Source organism: Mauremys reevesii, linkage group 14 (assembly GCF_016161935.1).
Source record: "Mauremys reevesii isolate NIE-2019 linkage group 14, ASM1616193v1, whole genome shotgun sequence".
Taxonomy (NCBI): Eukaryota; Metazoa; Chordata; order Testudines; family Geoemydidae; genus Mauremys; species Mauremys reevesii.
This window is the reverse complement of record NC_052636.1, coordinates 12,436,016-12,457,195: the sequence shown is the minus strand read 5'-3', so window position 1 is coordinate 12,457,195 and position 21,180 is coordinate 12,436,016. Positions and strand designations below refer to the sequence as shown.

The 21,180-nt window shown below is 51.0% G+C and overlaps 2 non-coding genes and 1 pseudogene across 2 annotated transcripts; 2 read left to right on the top strand and 1 right to left on the bottom strand.

The window, feature by feature from the left end:
* Positions 1–2,838, top strand: part of LOC120381498 — a 384,534-nt pseudogene extending 381,696 nt beyond the window's left edge.
* Positions 2,839–14,383: 11,545 nt separating this feature from the next.
* Positions 14,384–14,457, top strand: TRNAT-AGU. The gene has a single exon. It is a non-coding gene; the product is annotated as a tRNA-Thr (tRNA).
* A 2,910-nt stretch (positions 14,458–17,367) lies between these two features.
* TRNAV-AAC lies at positions 17,368–17,440 on the bottom strand. The gene has a single exon. It is a non-coding gene; the product is annotated as a tRNA-Val (tRNA).
* Between the last annotated feature and the right edge of the window lie 3,740 nt (positions 17,441–21,180).

The window sequence follows — 21,180 nt, the reverse complement described above, 5'->3', positions numbered from 1 at the left end:
AGACTGTGATTTTGATTCTTTGTTTTTATACCCCTGTGTAGCAGGGTGGTCCCTTGCTCCTGCCCTGAAGGATTAAAAACAGCCCGGGAGGGGGCTGTGGCTGGAGAAAGCAGCCTTTAGGCTGGACTGGTTGGGGGAAGTGGCTGCAGCTGGGGCCATGCCCCAGACAGACTCAGCTGGCCCTATAAAGACAGAGAAGCCAGGGGCAGACAAGAGTCTCCCTCTGCCTGTAGAGGAAGAAGGGCCTGGCTGCAGGGAGCTGGACACAGGGTACCTGAGTGGAGCAGGGCTGGGGAAAGGCAGAGAAGCTGGGGAGCTCCTGCCTGGAAAGCCCCAGGCTGCGGCCTAGCACAAAGCCAACAGGTACTGGGGGTTGCAGAGGCAGCCTAGGGGTAGGCAAAGGCAGCAGGTCCAAACCCCTTTGCCTGTGGTGAGTGGCTGACACTGCAGTCTGCCCCAGTGAACGGGGGCTAGATGGAGACTAGGCAGTAACTGAGGCAAAGTGGGGATAGTGGTTTGGGGGTTCCCCAGGGAGGGGAGACCCAGATTGGTGGGGTACTGCCAGTGGGTAGCACCCCAAATAAAGGGGCACCGGGTCCAGGGAGGGGCAGGGGGGCCAGAGGACAGGCGGATCACCGGCCTGCAGAAAGCGCTCCAGAGCTGGAATGAGCTAATTCCCAGGAGTCACCAGCAGAAGGCACCGCAGGGGTGAGTCCGCTCATCTACACCCTGTAACCAGCTACGTGATAAAAATACACCTAACAGTGGGTTCTATCCCTTCCCCCATTCTGTGTCTGTCTTGTATATTTAGATTGTAAATTCTTCAGGGCATGGGCCATCTACTAATCTCTGTTTGTGCTTTGCCTAGCACAATGGGGACCCACTGTTAGTTGCTCCTTAGGCACTAAGGTAGTTCATATGATTTATTATAATAACTCTCCTGCCACTTTGAGCCAAGGAAGCTGGCCTTGGGATGTTACTGCTTAAAAATGAGCTGGGGGTTAAACCATGGAATATTCTTTGTGACAAGTATCCCACAAATTCCACTGACCTCCGTTGTTTTCTTTGCCTGGAGTAGGGTTTCCTATTTCCAAACCTGATGTGATCTCGCAGCTGGAACAAGGGGAAGAACCGTGGGTCCCGGACCTCCAGGGCTCTGAGAAAGAAGTGCTTCCAAGAGCTGCCTGCACAGGTGAAGAATTGGTTAAACCAACTCAAAAACTGTGCGGGAATGCAGGAAACATTTGGGATGCCCTACAAAGACCCTGTGAGCTCTTCAAGTTCAGGATTGTCCCCTGCAGATGTGGAATCATTATGGCAGATGTCACTCATGGCTTCCTCCTATTCTGACTGACAACTGGCAGCAGGTTGCTCCCTGATCTCACTTTCCCTGAGTGTTCTCATGAGATGCAGACCAAAACTGATCCCTTCCTTTCTCCTCTGGGAAAATCAGCTCCTGATAGGTTTGATCTCTCCCACACATATTTTGGATTGTTCATCCCTTTTTCCATTCCTCTCTCTGAAATTTTCTTTCTTTCTGGCGCAGGTAGTGACCTATGCCTGGATTCTCTGTGTCTCCCATCAGGTGATGGGATGGTGAGTCAGAATGAGGAGGAGACACTCCAGCAGGAAGATGCTGAGCAAAGAGAACCACGTGGAACTTTATCAGGAAGACTCAAAGGGAATGTTTCCAGGAGTTGTGCACTCCCAGAAAAACCAAAAGCCTGTGAGACTCAGCAGAGGCCAGAGGAAAACTTTAGTAGCCACTTAGACCTCATAACAAGTGACAGAATCAACTTGGAAGAGACACACTACATGTGCCATGAGTGCGGGAAAAGCTTCAATCAGAGCTCTGCCCTTATCACACATAGGAAAATCCACATGGGTAAGAAAGCTTATGAATGTTCTGAGTGTGGGAAATGCTTCATTTGTCATTCAGCCCTCATCTTACATCAGAGAATCCACACAGGAGAGAGGCCTTACACGTGCTCTGAGTGCAGGAAAAGCTTCAGTCGAAGCTCACACCTTATCAGACATCGGAGAATCCACACAGGGGAGACGCCCTACATGTGCTCTGAGTGTGGGAAAAGTTTCGGGTGGAGCTCTGCCCTTATCAGACATGAGAGAATCCACACAGGGGAAACACCCCCCACATGCACTGAGTGCGGGAAAAGCTTCAGTTACAGCTCAGCCCTTATCAGACATCAGAAAATCCACGCAGGGAAGATGCCCTACACATGCTCTGAGTGCAGGAAAAGCTTCAGTCGGCGCTCAAACCTTATCACACATCAGAGAATACACACAGGAGAGAAGCCTTACACGTGCTCTGAGTGCGGGAAAAGCTTCACTCAGAACTCTGCCCTTATCAGACATCAGAGAATCCACACAGGGGAGACGCCCTACACGTGCTCTGAGTGCGGGAAAAGCTTCAGGCAGCGCTCAAACCTTATCACACATCAGAGAATCCACACAGGGGAGACGCCCTACACGTGCTCTGAGTGCGGGAAAACCTTCAGTCTGCGCTCAAACCTTATCACACATCAGAGAATCCACACAGGAGAGAAGCCCTACACGTGCGCTGAGTGCGGGAAAAGCTTCAGTCTGCGCTCAAACCTTATCACACATCAGAGAATCCACACAGGAGAGACGCCCTACACGTGCGCTGAGTGCGGGAAAAGCTTCAGTTATAGCTCAGCCCTTATCAGACATCAGAGAATCCACACAGGGGAGACACCCCCCACATGCACTGAGTGCGGGAAAAGCTTCAGTTACAGCTCAGCCCTTATCAGACATCAGAAAATCCACATGAGAGAGAACTGTAATAAATCCTTTGACTAGGGTGGGCAAAATAAAAAAAAAAATCACATTTCCTAATTCCCACATTGTGATTTTTGCACCATCTTCACCGTGGTCTCTCAGCTCCCCCAGATCAGTTACCTGCTTCTGCCTTTTGCAGCTCACCCTTCTTCGGGGTCTGTCCTGTGATCTTTTCTATCAACTCCTTTCCTTTTGAGCCAGGAATGTTCATCAGCTCCTGGAGGTTTGATCCCAACAAGGTACACTGAGGCAAAAAGTATCTGTGCCTTACATCCACTAGGGCTGTATATGGCGTCGGCTGCTCAAGTTAGTCATCTTGGTGTAAAAAGACAATTAGAGTTGTTGTGCAGATGCAGCCCAGATGCAGGGGTTGGCATTAGCTTTCCCCTTGACCTGACCTAAACTCCATCACTTTCCCTAGTCTAAACAAACCCTGAGCATCACGGTTATACTGTTCCCCCATTTCACAGCAATTGTTAGTCATCGAGTTCTCCCTTCGGAAACCAATTGTTTCATTCCCAGTTGCTCTGATGTTGCTTCAGGTTGTGCTGCAGAGCAGATATTTTTGCTACTATTTTCCTCACTTAAAATATATTGAACTATAAGAAAGAGCAGGAACAGGGCAGGGATAGGGGAAAATGTCATTTCACCTGCTGTAACAACAGACGTAGTTAGGGTAAGTCAGAGGGATTCCCTTATTCCCCATCACCATTCCAATCCCCCTGTTGTTCAATTGGTTAGGTCAGTATTTTTTCTAAAGGGCTGGGAAGAAGATTCCCTAGTAAATTATTTGGAACTAAGCAAAATACCCATGTATTACACGATTTAAAGCAGTTGTGGCCCAGGCCCTGCAGGAGGTCGCTCCTGAAGAGATCTCCTTCCTAATCAGCTGCATGTTGCCTATTATTTGGGAAATACAATCCCTATTGAGGTAGGGATGGAAAAATGGAAGTGACATTTCTGTTCAGCTCACCCCTGGGAGATGCTGCAAATGTGTAGAAAATGAAATCCATGTTGAATGTGATATAGCTGCAGAAAGATCCTATTTTTAATAGAGACCTGACATTTGCTATCTTACAGGGATTCTAAGCTGCACCTGAATTTAGTCCCTAATTTAAATCTGTGCCTCCAGATTAAAGAAATAAAAGGGCATAGTTGGGGGAGTTGTACCTCACTGTCGCTACTGATCTGTTGTGCGGTTGATGAAGAATTCTATGCCAGAGAAGTGTGAAACTACTCCATGTAAGATCAAAGATTTGACAAGAACTCGGGTAGAAATTGCAGATACTAGTGGTTGGTTTTCACCCCAGAGATGGAAGCTATGGTGACCTGTGGCCCAGGTAAATTATTTTTAGAACCTGCTCCCTAATTAACTGGCACACTCATAAAGGACGCCATTATTAAATTGGGAACAACCGTCTTTTATCATTTGGCTCCAAAGTTAGATGAAGCACAGAGAGAGACAGCTGATTCCTTCAGAGCCATTCCATGCCTATGGGTCCCAATCTGGCTGCCTTGTTGGACAAGAAGCACTTCCATGCTGGGCAAATGATGGTAGCCAATGGGGGAATGTATGAGATTCCAAGTTCAGACTGCAGGATACATGAATGCTGAGTCCCGAGGCTGTGATTTGGCAGGAGATGTCAAAATCTGAAGTGGTGATGGGTGTGTGATAGGAGCTTTTCTGGGTTGGTTTTTTTTTTTCATTTTTATTTATTTAATTATTTTTTGTTTTGTTTTTGCAACCAGTTATTTTTATAGGTGGTGAGGCCGCTTTTCCTTTTGAGCACAACTGTTTCATCCTCAGGCCTGGCTCTGGAAACCTCCTCAGTGCTGGCCTTCTGTTTCTTTCATGTTTAATATGTTAGGGTTCACACATCCACACTACATGTTGTTCACAGCAACAGATACTTTGAGAAACCTGCTGGCCTAAGTGGGCCTTTTCCAAACGGACATTGGCCCAAAGTCTGCCTCAATTCAGCTGGATTGGGACAGGCCTGTATCACAGGAGTGGTTCACACCTGATTTGCCCAGAGACCCTGGGGGAGTTGTGGTGAGATAGGATAAGTAGGAATCAACAACAATGAAGTTAAAGGCAATGGTGAAAAACCCTCATCTTGCAGGTCAACAAGCCTGTTCTGTTCATTCCCTCTGACGCATCTGGCACTGGTCACTCTCAGGCAGCACACTGGGCTAGATGGACCATTGGTCTGACCCAGTTTGATCAGTCTTGGGTTCTTAGTTAAGCCATCTACGGCCTTGTCTACACTGGCAGGTTTCTGTACAGTAAACCAGATTTCTGTGGTGTAACTCCTGAGGTGTGCACACTGCCAAGCCACTTAGTGCACAGAAACTGCACAGTTGCAGTGCTGTAAAAATCCACCCTGACAAGAGGCATACAGCTTCTGCACCGGGGCTACAGCGCCGCGGTACCAGTGTAGACACCCTGCTTGATTACAGCGCTGCAGCTGGCCTCGGGTACATGTCCCACAATCCCTGCTCTCTCCTCTCTGGTCAGCGGTTTGAACTGCATGGCCCTCAGGTGACCAACCGTGAACCCCACCCTTTAAATTCCTTGGGAATTTTGAATGTCCCACTTCCCACAGAGACTGATTATGGTTACAGACCCCTCCTGAAATTAGAGCAGGATATTGTAAAGCTTTATCTCATAGTACAGTAACACAATTCAAACCTGTCGGCACAGAGGAGAAAGCACTCCTTCAGTTCACATTTATTGTTACTGATCTCACTGACAAACTTCCTTTTCTCGGGGCTGCTCCCAGCACTTTAGGGAGTTTTTCCTCTTTTCCCATCCAGCTGTGGTTACGGGACTGCAGCAGCTCCCCAGATGGCCAGCTTTGCTCTTTCGCACATCAGGCCTGCACAACACGCGGCCCGGGTGGGCTCACTGTGCGGCCTGTGGGAGGTGAGTAGGCAAGTGGTAGGTGAGAGAGCGGGGCTGAAGAGGCGGGTGGCCAGTGGCGGGGGCTGAGTCAGCGAGCCGGGAGGGTGGGGAGCTGAGGCGCGTGGGGGGGCAGTGGCGGGGGCTGAGGAGGCGAGCCGGGAGGGTGGGGGGCTGAGGAGGCGAGTGGGGGGGCAGTGGCAGGGGCTGAGGAGGCAAGCTGGGAGTGGGGGGGTGAGGAGGCGAGTGGGGGGGCAGTGGCAGGGGCTGAGGAGGCGAGCTGGGAGTGGGGGGCTGAGGAGGCGAGTGGGGGGGCAGTGGCGGGGGCCGAGGAGGTGAGCCGGGAGGGTGGGGGGCTGAGGAGGCGAGTGGGGGCAGTGGCGGGGCTGAGGAGCCGAGCCGGGAGGGTGGGGGCTGAGGAGGCGAGTGGGGGCAGTGGCGGGGCTGAGGAGGTGAATGGTGAGTCAGTGGCTGACCTGTTCTGCTGATCTGGTCTGGCTCCCAGCCCCTCTCCAAGGGTTGCAGCTGTCTGGAGGTGCTGCCTTCCTCAGTCCCACCTCATTCACTCCACAGGGCAACTGATTACCAAGGGGGGGGGGGGGAAGATCTTATTCTACTTCTAGCAAAGAGACAAAATTCTTTTACCTTAATTATACTACCTTAGGGGCCCCCTATAACTTATTACCAAGGTTCAATGTTTTGGTGGGGCAGCGCTGGGGAAGGAGGGTTTGTTTCCGTGGAGCAGGCGGTGCTGGGGGGGGAGTATTTCAGGGGGGCTGGGCGGCACTGGGGTGATGTGTTTTGGGGGGGCCTTGGCGGTGCTGGGGGGGGGGTCAGCAGGGCTAGGGGGGTTCGGCCCTCAGCTGTTTTCTTTGGAGTAATATGGCCCTCGCCACTTTATGATTTGTGCAGGCCTGACTTACATCCTTCACTGCTTTGGACGAAGCTGCATTTGCCACCAGTTTAATCCATAGCTGAGACCTCAGGTACCAGCAGCTAGTTACAAACATTGAATTCAATTCCCATTGCCAGCAGTGGGAGGTTATCCTGGGCTGTCAGAGCCTCAGGATTTTTTAAAACTTCTCTCCCTGCTCAAGCCTTTAATCATTCCTGTGGCTCTTCTCTGAACCCTCTGCAATTTACCAGGGAAAGCAGCCAACCCATGAACCAACCAAACCAAACCAGGCTGGTCTGACGGATGTAACAAGCTATTGCCTTCCAAGGTTGAATACAAATCAGCTCATTCTATTCACCCAAGAGTTCCACTTTAAGGACTTTTTGTTTTCTCATTCCAGTCAAATCCTGTGCAACAGCATCGTTGTTAACTCACCACTTGGTCACTTCACATTCACAGGTTCCCAAAGTTGGCAGGTCCAAGTCTTTCCTCCCACATGCTCTCACTGGGGGAAGCCTCCTTGGCTTCAGCATCTCCTCAGACCAACCTTGGACCTTTCAGCATCCCTGTTCCACCCCAAGCCCTTCCAGTCATGAGTCCACCTGAATCAGACATCTCGGAAAGCCTCACCCCCCCCCCCCGAAGGGGAGTCCTGCACCCCCAACTTCCACGGTCCCCAGTGACTCTCAGCCAGCGCTGTACAACAGAAGGTTCGTTAGGGGTCTGGAATCCAGCCTGGGAAAGTTCTGTGTTCGCACAGGAAGCAGGAAGATTCAGCAACGTCCATCTTGGGGAGACCCCGAACTCAGAGCCTGGGCTCTCCCCTCGAGTCCCCAACCCAGCAGACTCCTTGCTCCCAACAGCCCGACTCAGCCAGGCCCTTTGCCCCTCGTCTGTCCTTTGTCCTGTTTCCCTGGCAACCTGCTCAGCTGGCCTCCAGCTCGTTCTTTGTTCTCCGACTCCTCCCGGCCAGCTGGCCTCTTGCAGCAGGTGCGCCTCGGCCATCGGTTGCTAGGAGACAGAATTTGTGGCCATTGTCTGGGCCCAGGCAGCTCGACAGCAGCCACACCTGCCCTTTGGGGGTCTCTGCCAAGATTTAACCCCCTTGTCCCACCACCGAGATCAGTGGTCCCAACACACTTCAGGGTCATGTCCCCCCTTACCTTTTTCCATGTCCGCCATGGTCCACGGCTGGGAATGGTGCCACTGCTACAGGCAAAGGGATGCAGACAGGGGTGAGAGGACAGGCAGGGGCCAGAGCTGGGGGTGCCAGTGACAGCTTGCGAGGGGGCAGGTGCTGGCTTGAGTGACTGGGATGTAGGAAAACCCAGCCTGCGCCTCCGGGCCAAGTCCACTGCTTGTCTCCTGTGTTGTGACATCCAGGTTTAAATCTTCCCAGCATGTGCTGCGGCTCGTGTATTAAGCCTTCCTGGTTGGCCTGGTCATTGCCAAAGTAGCTCAGTTGGGATTGCATTATCCTGAAGATCTGAAGGTTTCTGGTTTGATACCAGGCTTTAGCACCCCCTTCACCCTGGGCGTGTCGTGCTGGGCTTTCCTCTGGGTGTGCAGCTGTGCCTTGAACTCACCAGTTTTCCTAATTTCAGAGGCAACACTCGCAGAGGGCATGTGTGGGGTCCTGTGCCCCACCTGGGTTAGCTATGGCCTGCTACATCATGTGGTGCTGCCAGGCTCCCTCCCTGCACAGCAGCTGCTGGAGGGGTGAGTGGAGAGGGGCTGCCTTTGCTGCTTCCTCTCCCTGCACTGTTCACAGCTGGGAGGGGCTGTTGATCATAAGGGGGGTGGGGCTGAACCTTGACATTGTGCCCCCTCCCTTCAGGAGACACCAGTCGTCTGTACCTGATTGCCAGCTCCTCAGCCAGAGGAAAACGTGGTTTTCTGCACCTGAGCTGCCAGCTCTTCCTTTCTTTCTCATGAAGGGAAGGAAAAAAGAATCTTTTTCAAACCCCAGTCCTACCGTTGACCAAGGTCTGACTTTCTAAGTTCCTTCTACAGTGGAGGATTTAGAGTTAGTGGGGCCCTGTGCGCATAAAGTCCATGCAACAATCCCCCTTCCTCCGAGCCCTGGTATGTCTCCAGTAGCTGCTGTCCCCTGGTTGCAGGGAAGGAAGTTTCCACCCATCCAGGAGACCCCAGCCTGGGACTAAAGTCAGCTTCGGGCTTCTCTCTCCCTTCTTGGAATCAAGTTCATGTTTTTACCAAGAGTTAAAGCAGCCTGAACCCCCAGAGTCTGGATCAATGTCACAAGTTCCCAGTGTCTCCATGGAAGAGAATTTGTTAAATCCCAGATGAGTGGAGTTAAATCAGTTCTCAGCCTGAGTCCTTAGGTCTTAATCCTGAGGCTATTGCCCCACCATGGGCCCATTTCCCTCCTCTCTTTCATACAGAAGCACAATTTTCTTTGCACAGACACAGGAACAGCAAGATCTTTCTCTGTCCCTTGTGCAAAGCAGGAGGCCAAATTCCATGGAAACAATGGACAAGCAGGGGGCTCTGGGCACATCCAGCCCTGGCCGTGAGATGTTCCCTCCCCTCTCTTTATGCCCCTGTTGTTATTTCATGGATTGTCTGGGATGGGGAAAAGCTGAGTTCACTCCAGGTGGAGGGGAAAAGAACCCTGAAAATCTCAGGGCCACAGGGAAAACCCAACCCCTGCTATCAGGGGTCACTGAGGTGCTGGGGATTTGAGTAGGAAAGGGACTGTCTGAATTGTCAAGGTGGGGAATGAATAACAAATTACAAGATCCACATCATTAACTACCGCCACAGGCTAATCCTGCTGCAGATGAAAAGGAAACTGGGAGTGATTCTTTGCTGTGCAGCCATGGAAACAGTGACCCAATTGCACTGCAGTGAATGTGCTGGGGAAGGCTGGACTTTACAGGCAGGTGGAAATAGTGGATCCTAGAAATACCTGGAGTCCCCCACACCGCATCTGCCACCAGAGTTGGATGTTGAGCTCACAGAGTCCCCACCACCATTACTTTCTAGCAGGGGATTGCAGCACCCCCACTCAGAGGTGAAAGTAAGCCGGTCTGGTCTGGCACGGCGACCGGCAAGAACCAGTACGCCGTGCTGGACCACACCGGCTTCCACGGCGGGATTGAAATGGCTCTGGACTGCCCACGGCCAGGGCTCCGGCAGCCGGGCTGGGGCCAGGATTGAAAGGGCTCAGAGCTCCCCAGGGCTGCGGGCAGCCCAGAGTCCTTTGAATCCCGGCCACAGCTCTGGCGGCTGGGCTGGGGCCAGGATTTAAAGGGCTCAGGCTCCCTCAGCGGCAGCAGACCATTAATGCAGAGAAGCAGCAAAATTCATCAAACACAGAACTGATTCTGACTTATTTCCTTGGTCTTAAAGGAGAACAACAAGGACCTGAGTCTCCTCCTGTCAATAACCCCTGCTCAGCCAATCAGGGAGAGACTGAGGACGGGAGGCTGAGGGTTCTCACCAGAGAGCCCAAAGGACGGCCCAGGTCACTGGTGGGGATCACTGCCCGAGCACTAGTTCAGCCCCACATTTTTGTGTGGACCTCCCACAGTGGGAGCTGCAGAGCAGAGCTCCACAACAAACACACACACACACACCCCTCCCTCCCTGTGTTGGGAGGGGAACAGGAGAAAGGACAAAAGAAGCAAGAGACGAAGAGAAAAGAGGGAGGGAGGAAAAGTGAAACAAAAAGGACAAACCCTAATGTCCCCAGGGAAGGAGAAAACTCGAAAGAGGTTCCTCCTGGCGCTCACGTCCGTGAACCCGAATACTCTCTCAGTCCTCAAAGAGAGACCTGGAGAAGGAGACTTGCTGGAGCAAAGCCACAGGGGTCTCTGAGGTTTCCCTGGCCCCTCGTCCCTGTCCTGCCTGGCTGATGTCAGCATCTCTCTGTGAGGTCACCACCTCCCCACCACCTTGGACCAATAGGCTGAGGTCCTGCAAAAGGCCTTTGTGATGTCACTGCCACACCCCTCCCTTGCTGTGCCAATGTCCTGCCCCTGGCCAGGCACTTTGGAGGTTTGAGCTACTCCCTGGGGATCACCCCACGCAAGGAGTGTTCGTTCTAGGCAGCAAGCCGGCTAGACAGGGAAACATCAGACGCTGCTCCCAATGCTACACTCAGTTTTTCAGAAATTAGTCGACTTTATGGCCAGAAGAGACCATTAGATCATCTAATCTGACCCCCTGCATATCTCAGGCCTCCTGTATGACACAATAGCTACTTTTGGGCAAACACATTCCAGAAAGGCATCTAGTCTTCATTAAGTGACATGAGGAGATGGCAAATCCACCACTTTCCTTGGAAGCTTGTTCTTGTGGTGAATTATCCTCGGTGTTGAATATTTGTGCCTTAGTTGTAATGTGAATTTGTCTCTTTTCACCTTCCAGCCATTGGGTCTGGTTAGGCCTTTCTCTGCTAGATTAAAGAGCCCTTTAATAGCCAATAGGCACTTCAACGCTTCAATGAAGTCACCTTTCAATCTTCTTTGATAAGCTAATCAGGTTGAGCTCTTTCAATAGCTCACTAGAAGGCATTTTTCTCCAGCCCTCAGAACATTTGGTGGCTCTTTGCTGCCTCAGCTCCAATTTCACAATATCTTTTTCAAATGAAGACACCAAAACTGGAGGCAGTATTCCAGTATCAGTCTCACTGATGCCGTGTCACCTCCTGTGACGTTACTGACATAATCTGTAACTATAGATCACCATTGCAACCACTGTTCTATATTTGCAGCCAATACTGTAGAAAGGTTGTTGTGTAAGAGGTCCATGGAGAGGTTCTGACTGAATTATTATAATGATGGTATCTCTAGATGTGTATCATCTTCATAGTTAAAGTTATGAATATTGGATCTATGCTGTCCCTATTTCAAATTTGCGCTCTGCTTCGGGAACACCCCAGCCAGACAAGCTGGTGTCAGTTCTGCCTAGCTTGATGGCCCATTAAGGACCATCAGCTATACAATCGACCCATTGAGCGAAGGCAGATACACCTTGTGACTCAGCAAGGTCTGCAGGGACCTGCCTATGGACAGAACTCTAAGGTTTTTCTATGCCACATGCTGGATAGAGAGTCCTTGGGACAAAGAAAGCAAAGACCACATGGCAAGAGACTAGAAAAGGCTGATGCCTTGTCTCCATCTTGTCTTCATTCCTGCTTCATACCTCTGGAGGGACTTTGCTATAAACTGAAGCTCTGCACAAAGGACTGATGACCCATCCCAGCTGGGGATGTACTCCAGAGACTTGATTTGAACCTGCAGTTTATTCCATCACCGCTACAAGCCTGAACCAAGAACTTTGCCATTACTGTATGTGAAGGGTTAAAATCCATGTGCGTTTTGTATAACAACCTGGTCTATGGATTGTGCCAGCTCTTTTCCAGACCCAAAGTCCAGAGTATGGTCAAGGGACCAGAGGCCTAGCAAATAGTGATCAGCTAAGAGAAAGCTGGGTAAACAGAAAGCCTTGCTTGCTAAGATAGGGCTGGTCAGCAAATTGCCAGGTGTTGGAGCTAAGAACTAAAGAATTGTGTCTTATTCAGAGTTGCAGATTGAACAAAGAATCCCTATTCCTATTGTGTTTGTTTCTTCTGTAGGGAGACGTTCTTCCCACAGATCCAACCTTGAGTTTATGAAAAGTTGGCACCTGTCAGTATAAGATATGGCATCCTTCCACCTCCCTTCCAAGGGACCAATGCCTGCCTTAAGACACACAGAAAACAATCTTTATTGCCATATACTTTAACTGTTTCTTTTCTGTAACCCCTAGGAATGTACCTGTTGGACAATCAAAGGAGTTGCTCCTTCCTATGGATCCTAAATCAGAATTCAACATATATATTTTATACTAATAACATTTTATCAAAGTATTAATGAAATGTTAACTTGCTAACTTGAGACCATGGGTGGAGACATTATCTAATCTGTTAATCATTGGCTAATGTGCTTATCCTGTCTTGCAAAACCTGTCCTGGGGTATGGAACTACCTAGCCTCTCACTTTCCCCCGCCCGTGGAAAATCTATATATTCTATTATAATTAATTAATTAACAGTGTCTCTGAGCCTAATAAGCCCACTCCGCCAGCACTGTGTGTAATAAACTCCTATTCTTGACCTCTACACGGTGTAGATTTATGTCCTTCACAGACACCTGCTGAATAAAGAGGAGATTCAGCATCCAGCTTGGCTGAATGTGTCTCCTCTCCCCACAGCTTGGTGATCTTTTGAGGAAATGGAGACGCCTGCCTTTGCCTGGCTGTACATCGCTTGCAAAAGAAACAGGTCTTTTTGGTGACAAGTGTTGAAAGGAGCCATTAGACAAATGTGGAGCCAGGAAAAATGTCCCCCAATTGAACTGGCATCTGTGGATGCTGAAGCCACAACACAGAGCGCTAAACGCTATATGAGAATGGCTGGTGTCAGAAGAGTCTCTACCAAAGCCTTTTGCCACCAGCAGGGGCTTCTCTGTGCACAGAACTCCTGGTAGCGTGATGGCTGCAGGCAGTGGAGAACTCCATTTTGGCATCTCTTTTGTGGTGAGCATCTGCAGTGGCTGTTTAAAGGTCTCTAGATAGTGATCTTTGTGAAGAGCTGGCTGAAGAACCTTCCTACTAACCAGGAGAGGCTGGCTTGGCCTGCCAGTTCTTCCTTGCCGAACCTAGTGTGTCTGTTGGCTCCTTTTTTTGTATCTCTTTTCAGAAAAAGAAAAGACCTGTCAGCAGAATCCTTCTAAGTGCTTGTTCAAGACAGAGAGAGCCTTCCTTGCAGCTAAGTCTTGGTGCCATGGGGCATGCCTCACTGCAGCACCTCCTGCTGACCATCCTAGCAATTACCTCTGGTCCACCGGTGCGCCTTCATCTAGTAGCGTCTGGCCACCATCTGTTCTATCATTAGGACCCATGTTGCTCTCAGGACTTCAGTGTCCTCTTATGGACACAGCCCTCTGGCTGTGCCCCACTCAGTTCTCTCCCCCCTTCTGGGGGGGGGGGTGTCCTCTACCCAGACACTTGCCTCAGTGGCCGGCTGCAGTCCAGGGTGTAGCCACCTGTGTCAGTGGCGACTGAGGCAAAAGGTGTGAACCTCCAACCCTGCCATCTGTTTCCCTGGACCATTTCCCAACAGACCTAGAACCTTCCTCCACCTTTGTATCAGGGCCTTAGTCTGGCAGTAGTCAGCCAGGAGGTCACTCATGCACCCCTTACCCCAGCACTACTCTGATCATAGTGCCCTCCCTGCTCCTTCCTGCCTTCCTTCACAGCAGCCAACCCTCCCTCCTAAAACTCCAAGGAGTGACTAATTCTTGCTGTGCTGAGCAGCTCTTTATATATGGGCTGCTCCAGCAAGCCTTCTCCTGATTGGCTCTCCCAATAAGCCCTTTCTTGATAGGCTGGGTTCTGCACAGCCTCTTCAAGGCTGCCTTAATCTTTCTCCTGCTTGTTTGGGGGCAGACAGTCTACCACATGTGGAAAGTGGCAAATGAGAAGTCTGGAGCTGAAGGAAAGGTTACCATGACTCAGAACTGAGCCGAGGTTGCTGTGACTGAAACACAGATCACTAACCATTATCTGATCACAGTGACTGGTGGGAGAGGTACATGTTAGAAGACCTCTGTCTACTCAGCTGTGGCTTTCTGTGCACAGAGAGCCAGACACCTCAAGGTCTGCAAGTCTTGAGGGAAATGGGGAACGTCTGTACTTTAGAATTTGCAGGTGTTGACTTGAACCATCAAATGAAACAGTTGCAAATACCTTCTTCAGGCAGGCACCATGGCTTAGCTGGCTAAAGCACCTGTCTAGTAACCAGGAGATCCTGGGTTCAACTCCCAGTGGTGCCTTGGTGTATGGCTTTTGTCTCCTCTGCTCACATTTTCCTGTGTCTTCCTAGGAAACAGAAGAGGCCTCCCTTGGTATCCAAGTCATTGCTTGCTAAGGAAAAGGCTTCTTTGGAGAGAAGCATTGGAAACAATCAAATCACAAACCTGGAGTTGATGAAAACGCTGCTATGACTGGTATTGGCATGACGGTTGCTTCAACTGCAATTGCTACAACACGAGAGCCTGCGCCACACATCCTTGTGATTCCCTGGAGATGTTCACACACACATGTCATGTCACCTTCCTTTTGATTGTCATTGATGAAAAATGGAGCGGTTGGGAGAAAAGTCCCAGAGAGTCGCACCGTGGCTAAGCTGGGTGACTCACCTGCCAGGTAAAGTGGAGTTAGGGATGCAGCTCCCAGTAGTGCCTTAACAAATGTGTCTGCTCTTCCCACCTTTTGGTGACTCTTTTATGGAAACAGAGAAGACTGCCTCTGCCTTGCAATGCAAATGCTTGCAAAAGAAACCAGTTGTTTTTTCTGACAAGTGTCAGAAGGAGGCACATAAGAAATGTGGAGACAAGGAAAAGGTCATCGTAACTCAACATGCATCCATGGCTCTTGAGGCCAGAACGCAGAGCACTAAGCACTGTACGACCACAGCAAAATCTAAACTTTACACCTTATTACACTAGGCAGTAGTTAGTTCAAGCAATTTTCTCATCCTACTGGATGTTACCCTCCTTAATACATAGAATTCCCCCTAAAACCTGGATTACTGTCCTCAGATGACCTTCATTTTCTCAGGATTCCTGCTGCTTCCAGCATAGGTGGGGGAGGAGAAGGGCAAAAAACATGATGCCACAGTCTCCTATTTTATATCCTTAGTTCAAGTGTCTAGAAGACACTTGCCCAGACATGTCCGGGTGGGCTCTGCTGAGTCACTAGGTTGGGGAATCCTCCTGGTGTGGTCTTGTGCAACTGAGTCATAGACTTGAGCAGTCCCCACAGTGTTGTGTTTGGGCATCTGTCACTGAATTGGAAATCCCTTAATTACAATTCCTCTGCTGATTCATGGCTGTTGAACACCCTCCTCGGCAGGGGTCACTAGCAAAATTATAGCCTATTTCAGTAACAACCATACAGCAAAATGCATAACTTCACACACCCTCATGCTATACATATTTGGACAGAATAACCGATTTCAGCAGATCATGACTTTTCATATGATAACTTACATGGAATGGTTGGTAGGACATATCACAGCCATATATGAATGATGACTATTTGAGCTACAGGGAGCTATTTTGAAGTACATCATGTCACAAAAGCCTCTAGAGACTGGCCTTTGGGAAGAGCTGGCTAAAGAGCCTTCTGAGTAACTGAGAGATCCAGGCTTGGCCCTGCCAGTTTGTGCTTGCGAACTAAACTTGTCCGTTGGGCTCCCTTTTTTGTGTCTTTTTCACAGAAACAGAGCAGAAGTTCTTGGCCAATCCTTGAAAGTGCTTGTTCAAGACACAGAGAGCCTCTGTGCTGGGGCAGGGGTAGGGGTGCAGGAGGTGGTCGGGGGTGAAGGTGCTTACCTCAGGCAGCACAGCTCCCAAAGTGACTGGCACACACTCCCCTCCGGCAGTGGCTCCTAGGCAGTGGGATACGGGGGCGGGTCAGCTGTGGCGTTTGCACTCAGGGCTGCAGGGATATGCCGGCCACTTCCAGGAGCAGTGTGGCAGGGAGGAGGGGGCAGAGTGGGCAGGAGCCGCCTTAGCGCTGCTGGCACATCTCCGTGTGTTGCTTGGGAGGCATCAGGTCTCTGTGGGCTGCCTGGGGCAGGGCAGTGGCCAAGGCCTGGGCCACCCTTGCCTCCTCTCCAGGCTCGCAGCCCATCTTGCCGGCCGACAGGGATTTTAGGGTGCAGCAGCGCAGGGAGCAGGAAGGGCGAACCACAGCGGCTACCTCCCCCACATGCAGGAAAATGTCTTGACCTGCTGGCCCCACGGACTAAGGCACCAGGCCTCCAGCTTGCCCCATTCAACCCAATGGGTTGATCTTGTGGCCAGAATTATTTGCAGTCGGGATTTCCCCCAACAGTGCCCCACAGGGGTCCAGGGTCAGCTCCAGCACAGGCCACACAGGAAGGCTTAATGCTCGAGCTGCAGTGCATGCTGGGCAGGCTTAAGGACGGGCTCCCCATGGCAGGAGAGAAGAAGACGACTCGGCCCCTGGAGGGGAAGGCTGGGGCTTCCTGGATCCCATTTGCTCACAGCCAGCGCCCTGCCCCCACTCCCATGTCATCAATGGCGCCCCCAGGTCAGCCAGAATGGAGCAGCGGTTTTCACTGCACTAAGTCCACTTACGGCTTACAGGCAACTCCCAAACCCCTCACAGCCCACCATGTCGGCCAGAAAGGAGCCCACTCAGCCTCGCCATTGCTGCTTTTCCTTCCCCCCAGAACCCCGCTTCTCCTGGGCTGCAAGGAGCCACCCCTGGGATGCCAACAGGCAGGCACAGGATTCTGCCTCCCAGCAGCCAACCGCACCTCCCCCGGCTTTGCAGAACGAATGGTGATGCTCTACTAACCCCATTTAGCCGCACTGAGGTGCTTACTTTCTGCCCTGCCTTCCTCAGCTCGACTTTCCTCTTTGTCCCATTCCTGCCTCACTTCCTCCTTTGGCAAGTCACGCAGAGGAGGCCAGCAGGAAGAGCCGGCCTCCACCGGCCAACCTCCAACAGCAGAGGAGGCCGAGCCACAAGCCTCCAAAAGGTGACACGCCGCACTCCTCTAGGTTCTCCAGCCTGACGCCAAGGTGCTTTCTCCACTGCTGTCAGCACCCTCTGTCATGCGGGGGTTGGAGTTATCCCAGGGACAGGCCAATAGGAGAAGGAGGAGGCCTTCCTGAACAGCAAGGGGATCTGGCAAAAGGAAACCAGCATGTTTCTGCCTGGTTTTGAACCAGGGACCTTTTACATGTTAGACAAACGTGATAACCACTACACTACAGAAACTCCATTAATTTGGCTGTTGCTCACCCTGACACAGACCGATGGACAAACCTAGAGAAAGTGGTGACAGCCCTTCAATAGGTCAGCTGGCAGAGCAGAGGACTGGAGCCGGGGCTCAGGAAGTCGTCCTTACGTCGCCCTTGTGACTCCAGCTTGAGGGAGAGCTTCTTTTTCTTCCCCTTGCTGACAAAGAGCAAGAGAAGAATGAAAGGTCAGGTGGGCCAACTCAGTGCAGAAGCCCATGCTGCCTTTTCCTGCTGCATAGCCTGAAATGAGGGACTCGTGGCAGTTAAAGGCACTGCTGCACTTTCAGAAAACATCCCACCTGTGCACACAGGGGGATAGAAGAGCCTGTTAGTCTAGCACGCTCCCAACTGAACTACTTCAGCAGCTGCTCGGTTTCTTTTTGTCCTCCTGCTTTTCTGTCTGGGATGTTGTTGTCAGCTGTGGCACAGAAAAAGGACGTCATTGCGAGTGGCCCATGAAGACAAGATTCACTTTTGCCTTCCTTGCTCGGCTTTACTTGCTTCCTCGCCCTATTCCTGCCTTAGTTCCTGGGTTTCCTGAAGGCGACGGGGGGCCAGCAGTACCAGGAGGAAGTTGGGCAGCTAGACCCTGGTGGCAAAAGTCCTGCCGCCACTTGCCACCCCACTGTCTTCTCCCAGTGTCACATATTGGCCACCAGGGACTTGGGGCCCAGCAGCGCAACAGAAGGCAGTGGACAGAGCCACCCTCGCCTTGAAGCTCCGGCTCATTAAACCACATCTTCAGTCGCTGATGGCCAATGAGAGACTGACATCGCTTGCTATTTTAGCACTTGGAAATGCCATTGGTCAATCTTTGGATCTCTGTAATGCTGTGCTTCAGTTCATGGGGGAAAGGCGAGAGAAGCGACCTTAGAACAAAGGGCCTGGGGTTAATATCCTAACGCTGTCTCCTACTGTAACACTATTTAATACCGGCCCACCCTGTGCTACTGACAGTTCCATTTCTAGATGTTAGTACATTTCAGTTACTGTCAAAATTAAAAAGTTTCTATATGCTTAAAGAAAATGCATTTGTTTTATTTGCTTATATATGGCATGAATAAATACAGGTTTACAGAACCTAGCCTGCACATTTATCATCTTATATGACAGAGAAAATCATGCATCGAAATTGTGCGTCAATATTCATGAGCTGAGCTACAAATGCAATGAAAAATAAGATATTCAAAATTTTAACATATGGAGCGAGGCTGGGGGGGTTCCGAAGACACGTTTTGCCTGGGAGAGGCACTTGGTCTAGGGGAGGCCCTGTCAGGGAGAACAGGAGTTAGTCTCACACGCCTATTTCCAGGCTGTAATCTGTGGGCGCCCTGCTCTGGGGGAGGGATCGTGGCAGCCCAGACTCAGGGCTGGAACAGGCCCCGGATTGAGGGGGTGGCTGCAGGGTTTGCAGCGCTCTGATGTCTCAGACAATGTGTCTCCCCAAAGCCTCAGATCTGCGTCCCCAGAAGGCTCCTGCACTGCCTCTGCTTCTCTCACAGTCTATAGCAAGGACCAGCAGCAAGGGTCAGGGATGAGACATAGGGCACTAGGTGGGGGGCCGAGGCTTCAGGAGCCCAGAGTGTTTGCCTGTCTGGGCATTTTGGCTGAGACCTCAGGGACACATTGTGAGGCAGAATCCCAGGCACCTGTATGAAAGGAGCATAAGGACGTAAGGACGTACGAACGGCCAGACTGGATCAGACTGGGTCCATCTAGCCCAGTATCCTGTCTTCCCATAGCGGCCAAAGCCAGGTGCCCCAGAGGGGAATGAACAGAACAGGGAATCGCCAAGTGACCCATCCCCTGTCACCTATTCCCAGCTCCTGGCAAACAGAGCCTAGGGATACCATCCCTGCCCATCCTGGCTCAGAGCATGTCCTCCATGAATTGATTTAGCTCTTTTTTGGAACCCTGTTATAGTCTTGGCCTTCACAACCTCCTCTGGCAAGGAGTTCTGTAGGTTGACTGTGCGTTGTGTGAAAAAATACTTCCTTTTGTTTGTTTTAAACGGGCTGCCTATTAATTTCATTTGGTGACCCCTAGTTCTTGTGTTATGAGAAGGAATAAGTAACACTCCTTATTTACTTTCCCACACCAGTCATGATTTTATAGACCTCTAGCATATTTCCCTTAGTCATCTTTTCTCCAAGTTGAAAAGTCCCAGTCTTATTATTCTCTCCTCATATGGCAGACACTCCATACCCATTTCTGAACCTTTTCCAATTTCAATACATCTTTTTTAAGATGGAGCGACCAGATCTGCACGCAGTATTCAAGATATGGGCGTACCATGGATTTATACAGTGGCAATAAGATTTTATCTCTTATTCTCTATCCCTTTCTTCATGATTCCCAACATTCTGTTCGCTTTTGCCTGCCACTGCCCATTGAGTGGATGTTTGCAGAGAACTATCCACAGTGACTCCGAGATCTCTCACTTGAGTTGGAACAGCTATTTTACATCCCATCGTTTTATATGTAGAGTTGGGATCATGTTTGCCAATGTGCATCACTTTGCATTGATCAACATTGAATTTCATCTGCCATTTTGTTGCCCTTTCACCCAGTTTTGTGAAATCTCTTTTTAGCTCCTCACAGTCTGCTTTGGACTTAACTATCCTCTGTAGTTTTGGATCATCCGCAAATTTTGTCACCTCCCTGTTCAGCAGATCGTTTACGAAGATGTTGACTAGTCCCAGTACAGGCACCTGTTTCCATCCTGAAAACTGTCCATTTATTCCTACCCTTTGTTTCCTGGCTTTTAACCAGTTATTGATCCACGTGAGGACCTTCCGGAGGTGAACGTAAGCTGGTACATTCCGGTATGGGGTACTGGCAAGAGCGGGTACGCTGTGCCAGCCCGGCCCGGCTTCCCCAGGCTGGTGATTTAAAGGGCCCAGGGCTCCCTTCAGCCTCCCAAGCGCCCCTGGCGGAGCCCCGGGGAGCAAATCACTGCCCTGGAACACAGCTCTCTCCCGCGCTACCAACACAGAGCAGGGGCGGCGGGAGCTTCCTTACAGTGGGGGGTCACTATTGTCTGAACTGTGGCACTCCCATGACACCCCTTCTCCAAGGACCCCCACTCACCCCACCGCTCCCCGAGGCCACACCCACAGAACGCCTCTCCCCAAGACTCCCTTTCCCCTCCATCATTTGTCTTAACAGCCAGTTAAGAGTGGTGGGGCCACGGCCCTCTAAACCCCCTGTTCCAGCACCCCGACACAGAGCTCAGCAGCAGCAGTGTGTGTGTGTGTGCGACAGAGGCTGCTGTGCTGAGCTGAGCCAGTGAGGGAAGCGGGGGCTGATGTTGGGGCTGCCCCCTCCCCCTGCCTCAGGCCTGGTTGCTTGCAGCAGCTGTCTGAACATAGACACAGTGTGCCGACACACTCACTCTCCCCACACACACACTCCCTCTCCCCACACACACACAGTCTCTGCCCCGCCACGCACACTGCAGTTGAAAAGCAGCTGGCAATCTAGTAAGATGCCCATGGAACAGTGAGATAGAGAAACCTGCATCATGTGATGCTGTACCAGCCCGTGAGGCATTGCAAAGCCTTCCCAAAATACCCTGCAGCCAGTTGCACAGCTACCCACAGTGCACTGCTCTCTGTGGCCATCCAAGATTCTAGCGTGGATGTGCTCTGGTGACACAAGGGGCATAGTGCGGACATGCAGCAGCTGTTTAATTAAAACACTTTAAAGGCATTGCCC